This window comes from Lontra canadensis, unplaced genomic scaffold (genome assembly GCF_010015895.1).
Source record: "Lontra canadensis isolate GAN:19392208 unplaced genomic scaffold, GSC_riverotter_1.0 scaffold32, whole genome shotgun sequence".
In the NCBI taxonomy this organism is placed as follows: Eukaryota; Metazoa; Chordata; class Mammalia; order Carnivora; family Mustelidae; genus Lontra; species Lontra canadensis.
Window position 1 is genome coordinate 70,398 of NW_022631026.1, and position 6,518 is coordinate 76,915.

Sequence of the window (6,518 nt, forward strand, 5' to 3'; positions counted from 1 at the left end):
TTGTGACCCTGGGAATTCAGGTGTTGAAATTGCCGGACGGTAGCACATGTGTTCTCTACCTCCCATTCAAACTGAGGGTCCTCTCTATTCTTCTCCAAGTTAACACTGAAACAATTACAGGTGACCTCAGAACAACACAGGTTTGAAGTGCATGGGTCTACTTATTTGTGGATTTTTTTCAATAAGTATCAAAAACATGTGGTATCAATAAATACAGCACAGTACTGTAAGTGTATTTTCTTTTCCTTATGATTTTCTTCATAACATTTGCTTTTCTCTACCTTGCTTTATGAAGAACATAGTATATAATGCACATAACATACAAAATATGGATTAATCAACTGTTTATATTATCAGTAAGGCTTCCAGACAACGGTAGGCTATCAGCAGGTAAGCGTTTGGGGAGTCAAAGTTACATGAGGTTTTTGAATTGAGAAGGGGGCTCAGTGGCCCTAAATCCCACATTTCCAAAGGTCAACTATATACCATTTTCCTCAATTTTTAAAGAACTCTAGAATCGAGCATTTAAAGATTGAAGAAAATAGATGTATTGACACAACAGCTCACTTTCACAAAACTCTGTGTGGTATTTAAAAGGACCGCCTATGACTTGCTTTGTGGCTTCAGCCTTTCTGTGCCCTTAACTCCATGCTTAGCGCAGTATCAGCCAATTTTCAGCGGGAAATTTGCTTCAGAACCATAGGAAACATATTTTCTCTATTGACCATATTGGCAGCTAACCCAAAATCCGCATGGTCAAAAGATGTGCCCCTTTCTCCTAACTTGGATGTGACTCGCTGTAGAACTCGGGTTTGCGCTCCCACCAGCAACGTGGTGCTAAGAGGGCTTCTGGAGATAAAGGAGGTGACACCAGAGAAACGCTTGGAGTTGTCAATCGCTGCATATTTTACAGAACGTTTCTACCTTACACTTAGGAATCTTATTGTGCTGTTGTCTTGTGCGACAGTTATTGATTTAACTAGAGTGAGAATGTTCAACCACAGAGGGGTTCAGCAATTAGCCCAATTTCATTTATTGTGTTAAAGCCAGAAACCGAACTTTATTTTTTTTTTACTCCAAACATATATATTCTTACCACTGTTCTACTGAATTTTTTTTATTTTATTTTTTCATGTTCCAGATTCTTTGTTTATGCACCACACCCAGTGCCCTCCACAATACCCACCACCAGGCTAACCCAACATCCCACCTCCTCTCCTCCAAAACCCTCAGTTAGTTCCTGAGCCCACAGTCTGTCAGGGTTTGTCTCTTCCTCTGATTTACCCCAATATCTCAAGGCTTTTGTCCTAAGGAGAATTATGCTAAATTTTCCTGAAGACTCTCATTTTCATGCAGGGAAAGCACTACAATACAAAGATAAGAAGAGCAAAGCTTACACCCCTAATAGCACAAAGGCTATGGCTTTCGGGTCAAGATCTTTGCAGTCTGAATGCAACTGTCCCGGAGCCTGCTTCCCCAGTCAGTACTGTAGTTAGTGATAGCTAAACACTGCTTTTCCAGCAGTTCCAGCCGTGCCGCCTGTTGTCCTGTTATTAGTTAGGATTTCAGGACGGTCTGAGAAAATCTGAAGTGGAAAACCATTACACACCAACCAAAACAAGAGAAAAATATGCATGTAATGCAATCACTGCTCTCAGAATCTATTCATTGCCTCCAGGCCTCTGAGCCCGCACCTGACACCAATGCAGCCATCTAAAGATAGATATTGGGGAAATTATATAAGTAGGAAGAACAAGACAAAATAATAATAGATATATGGTGACTTTAATTTAGGAATAGAGACATAGAATTATTGCTCAAGGTGAAAATAACTAGTGTTTCTCGACTTAAATAAAGCTCCCCACTGAGCAGAGAGCTCGACAGGAGGCTTGATCCCAGGATGGTGAGATTATGACCCAAGCCGCTTAACCTACTGAGCCCTGCATGTGCCCCAAGAGCACCAGGTCTTAAGTCAGAGAACTGAGATTGAGACCTGTCTCTGCACTTGCTAGATGCAACTTTATCTTTCATCTATAAACGATGATTCTGACATTTGCTCTAACCAACTCCCAAGATGGTTATGAGGATCAACTATTTAACGTGTTTGTGTTTGGAACCTCTGTAATTTTCCTTTTACTTGTATCTCACTGACATTATTAGTAAACTTTATCTGTGAAAAGAAAGAATTAAATTTTAAAATTGCCACGATTATCTTCCTGACTCTAAAATTGAGAAAATGTGTGGCTTTTTGCCTTTCCCACCCTCTGAGCACCTACATCTCATCATAAGAACAAATGAAACCCTGACAACTTCCAGCTGCTGAGAACTTTCTGGGTCCTTCGTGTGCACTGCTCTCATCTGCATTTTAATTTTTGTGATTAAGCTACAGACCTTTTCCCCAGGAAACACACACACACACAAACACAGGCACATACTTGTTAATTTAAGAACACTTCACCGGTATTCATATATTATTTATCAAGTGCTAATTAGGCATCTAATGTGTACTAAGCACTATACACCAAATGCTAATATTCCAGATGGGCAAATAAGGATCCTGACATTAAACAGTGCAAAATTAAACCACCAGTTAGTCCCAAAGGCAAGATTCAAACTCAGGCCCTTCTTATTCCAAAGTCTGTGCTAACACATTCTGCTATGTTGTTGTTTCTCCAAGAGTCCAGTCGAATACAAGTGAGTTGTCTTTAATTCTTCCACTATTAATCATTCAGTATAAAGTCAACTGAACAGAATCCTGGGGGCAATCACGTTCTGCTTACAGGAACCACAGTCCAAAAACATTTTTACTAATGAGTAACATATGCACACAGCACCTATTCTGACCCATAACACCTAAAGGTGCTGTCTTGCATAGTTACGTTAGCCAAGAAAAGTACTACAAGCCAGGCAGCGATGGCTCAAGGGAAGAGCTTAGGAAGCAGTGGAGAAAGAACGTGACAGGCCTTCCATCATAGCCTTCAGGGTTTGAATGCCCAAGGAAGGAGCCAGGGTCGGTGGAGCAGGGGAAGTTGTTGAGGTTGATGGTTAAGTTCCTGAACAGGATCACTCTTTGGTAGGGGCTGGATCACAAACAAAGTGCCGGTGGGACACTCATGAGTAAGGTACCAAGCCCAAACTGTATCTCAACAAAGTGTCAGATCAGAAGCAGGAGTCAAAGGCAATTGTTGTGGGGAAACCCAAGTCCACAGGGACAAGCCCCCGGAGCTCCCATAGGGAGCCTGGGCCATGGCCTACTGGTCACTTGAAGCCATGCCTCCTTTAGTGTTAGCCTTCTGCTCACAAGCTGCCATGTGAGAGGCAGGGTTAAGGACCACTTTGAGTCAGACTCTCAAAAGCCGTGCTCTTCTGTGGAAGACTCAAGCAGCAAGAGCTTGAAATCCAAGACTACTGGTTATGAGGGAGCCATGAAGCACCGTAAGCAGAGCAGCAATGCAGTCTTCCCAGAACCTGGGGAACCATAGACCGTAAAATAATAATCAGCGTTCTTTATCAGATACCAGAACAACTGGAAAGTTCTTATGTCGTTAATGCCACGGGCATCTGTTGCTTTTTAGAAAAGGCACACACACATATGTATTGTTAACATATTTTTATCTAACTCCTTGCTAGTGGTAACAACAGTTTCTTCAGGAGGCCAAATGGTTTATTTTATATTTTTGTTAATTACGGAGCAGGAAGCTTAACTTCTTCTCCATGTACGGGATAAAGACTTCTTTCTGTGATATCTGCGAACAAATATCACAACTTTAGAGACAAAAATCTAGAGTTGCATGAAAAGAATGTAACAACTTTTGCAAGGTCTCACTTCAAAGTACTCATAAAACATGAAATATATTGCCTATCCTAAAATAAAAGCCCCAATACATTGCTTAGTAAAACCATTGTATTCACTGGAAATAGGTTTCCATATACAAAAGAGAGGTTGGCTAAATAAGGTAGACGTTATTTTACTTTCAAATTCAAGAATCTCAGCTTTTGCTTATCTTTTGTAACCATGTCTTTTAACACATGCCACTTTTGAAGATTACAGACCAATTATTTTGTGCTTATTATCCTTAAAGGAAAAAAAATAGCAAATTTACAGTGGAGAAACCCAGAAGACAAGACTTTCAACAAGCAATCAAAGTTGACATAAACTTTGATGGGAAAAGTTGAAATCATGTACCATTCCATAAGATGAACCAAAGAGGACATAGTATCTCTTTTGTGATATATTTGCCAAAAGATGCATGATATGACTCAAATTAGGAAGAACATGACAAACCCAAATGAGGAACATTCTCCAAAAAAGACATACAAATGGCCAACTGGTATATGAAAAATTGTTCAACGTCACTCATCGTCAGGGAAATACAAATCAAAACCACATTGAGACATCACATCACGGGGTGCCTGGGTGGCTCAGTGGGTTAAGCTTCTGCCTTTGGTTCAGGTCATGATCTCAGGGTCCTGGAATTGAGCCCCGCATCGGGCTCTCTGCTCAGCGAGGAGCCTGCTTCCTCCTCTCTCTCTCTCTGCCTGCTGCTCTGCCTACTTGTGATCTCTCTCTGTCAAATAAATAAATAAAATCTTTAAAAAAAAAGACATCACATCACACATGTTAGAATTGTAATTACAAAAAAAAAAAAACTAAGTGTTGGTGGAAATTGAAATCCTTGTGTACTATTGATTGGAATGGAGCGGCCATTGTAGAAAATATCATGGAGGTTCCTAAAAAAAAGTGTATATATGTATATATATGAATGACATGATTATATATGGGAATGACATGATATATAGATATATATGACATGATTCAAGCAATCTCCCTTCTGGATATTTATCCAAAAGAACTGAAATCCCATCTCACTTGGGATAGGGACGTATAGGCACTGTGGAAAACAGTGTGGAGGTCCCTCATAACTCAAAAATAGAACTACTCCATGAGCCAGTAATCCCAATTCCGGGCTTTTAAATGACTCCACCTTCTCTCTTTTCTTAGAGTATTAGTCGTACTTTAGAACATCATTTAAGTAGTTGCAACAGAATTTTCAATACACATTTGTAAGTTTCCTTTTTTTATTGTGTTATGTTAGTCACCATGAAATACATGAGTAGTTTTCGACGCAGTGTGCTTCACAGGCAGAGCAGGGTCTTCTTACGAAGCACCCGCTCCTGCTCTCTGTCCCTTCGCCACTCCTGTCATTATTTCACTCTCTAACCGGTAATAACCCAGGGCATTATTGCTATTATTACTTTGAAAAAGGCTATCAGGTCAATATGTTTTAGGGTTAAGTAAAATAAAAATTTAATAAATAAAGTAGATTTAATTTTACCTTCATTTATTCCTTCTTTAATGCTCTTTCTTTCTTTATGTGGGTGCAAGTTTCTGATCTATATAGTGTTCCTTTTCTGTGAAGAACTTGCTGTAACGTGTCCTGCATGTCAGCCCCACTACGAATTTCTATAGATTTTGTATGTCCGAAAAATTCTTCTTCACTTTTGAAAAATAATTTTGCTAGATATTGAATTCTACACCTTTAACATCTCCTTTCCACTCTTTTCCTGCAAGCACCGTTTCTCAAAAGAGGCTCAGTGCAATTCTTGTCCCCGTTTCTTACGGGCAAGGCGCTTCTTTTTAACTCCCCTTTGGCGCATCTCAAGGTTAGTTTTGTGCCGAGCTGCTCGAACATGACATGCCCAGGCGCACACCTGTCCTGTCTGGCATTCTCTGCGCGCCCGGGATCTACGGGCTGGTGTCTGTCATTAATTTTGGAAATCCTCAGCCAATCATTATTACTGGAAATATTTATTCTGCTCCTTTCTCTCTTCCTTCTTCTGTTATTCCTGTTATACTTGCGTTACACCTTTTTTAATTGTTCTACAGTTCCTGGAAACTCTGTTCCATGTTTTTCTGTTTGTTTGTTTGTTTGTTTGTTTGTTTTTCTCTTTGCTTTTTAGCTTGGGAAGTTTCTACTGACATATCTTCAAGCCAATTTATTTTTCTTTGGTTGTTTCCAGTTTACTGATAACCTCTTCAAAGGCTTTCTTCGTTTCTATTACCATGTTTAATATTTCTACCATTTCTTTCTCCTTTTTAAATTTTTTTTTTCCTGTAGTTTCTACCTCTCTGCTTACATTACCTAACTGTCCCTGCATTTTGTACATTTTTCCCATTAGAACCGCTGGTATAATAACCATAGCTGTCTTAAGTTTCCAGTCTAATTACTACAAAATCTCTGCCAAATCTGAGTCTGGCTCTGAGGCTCATGTGTTTCTTCAGACTGGATATTGCCTTCTAGCATGCCTCATAATGTGATGGTGAAAGCTGGATGTAACGTACGTAGTAAAAGGAATTGAGGTAAATAGTCCATGAGTGTGAGGACATATGTGTGTCTGCCTAGGAGTCAAGTGTTACTTGCTGTAGCTGAAGATGTAGGAACTGGAATTTTCTCTAGTTTCCTTGTTTTTGTCTTCCCTGATGTCTTTGGGTTTCTTTGGACTTTTTTTTTTTTTTT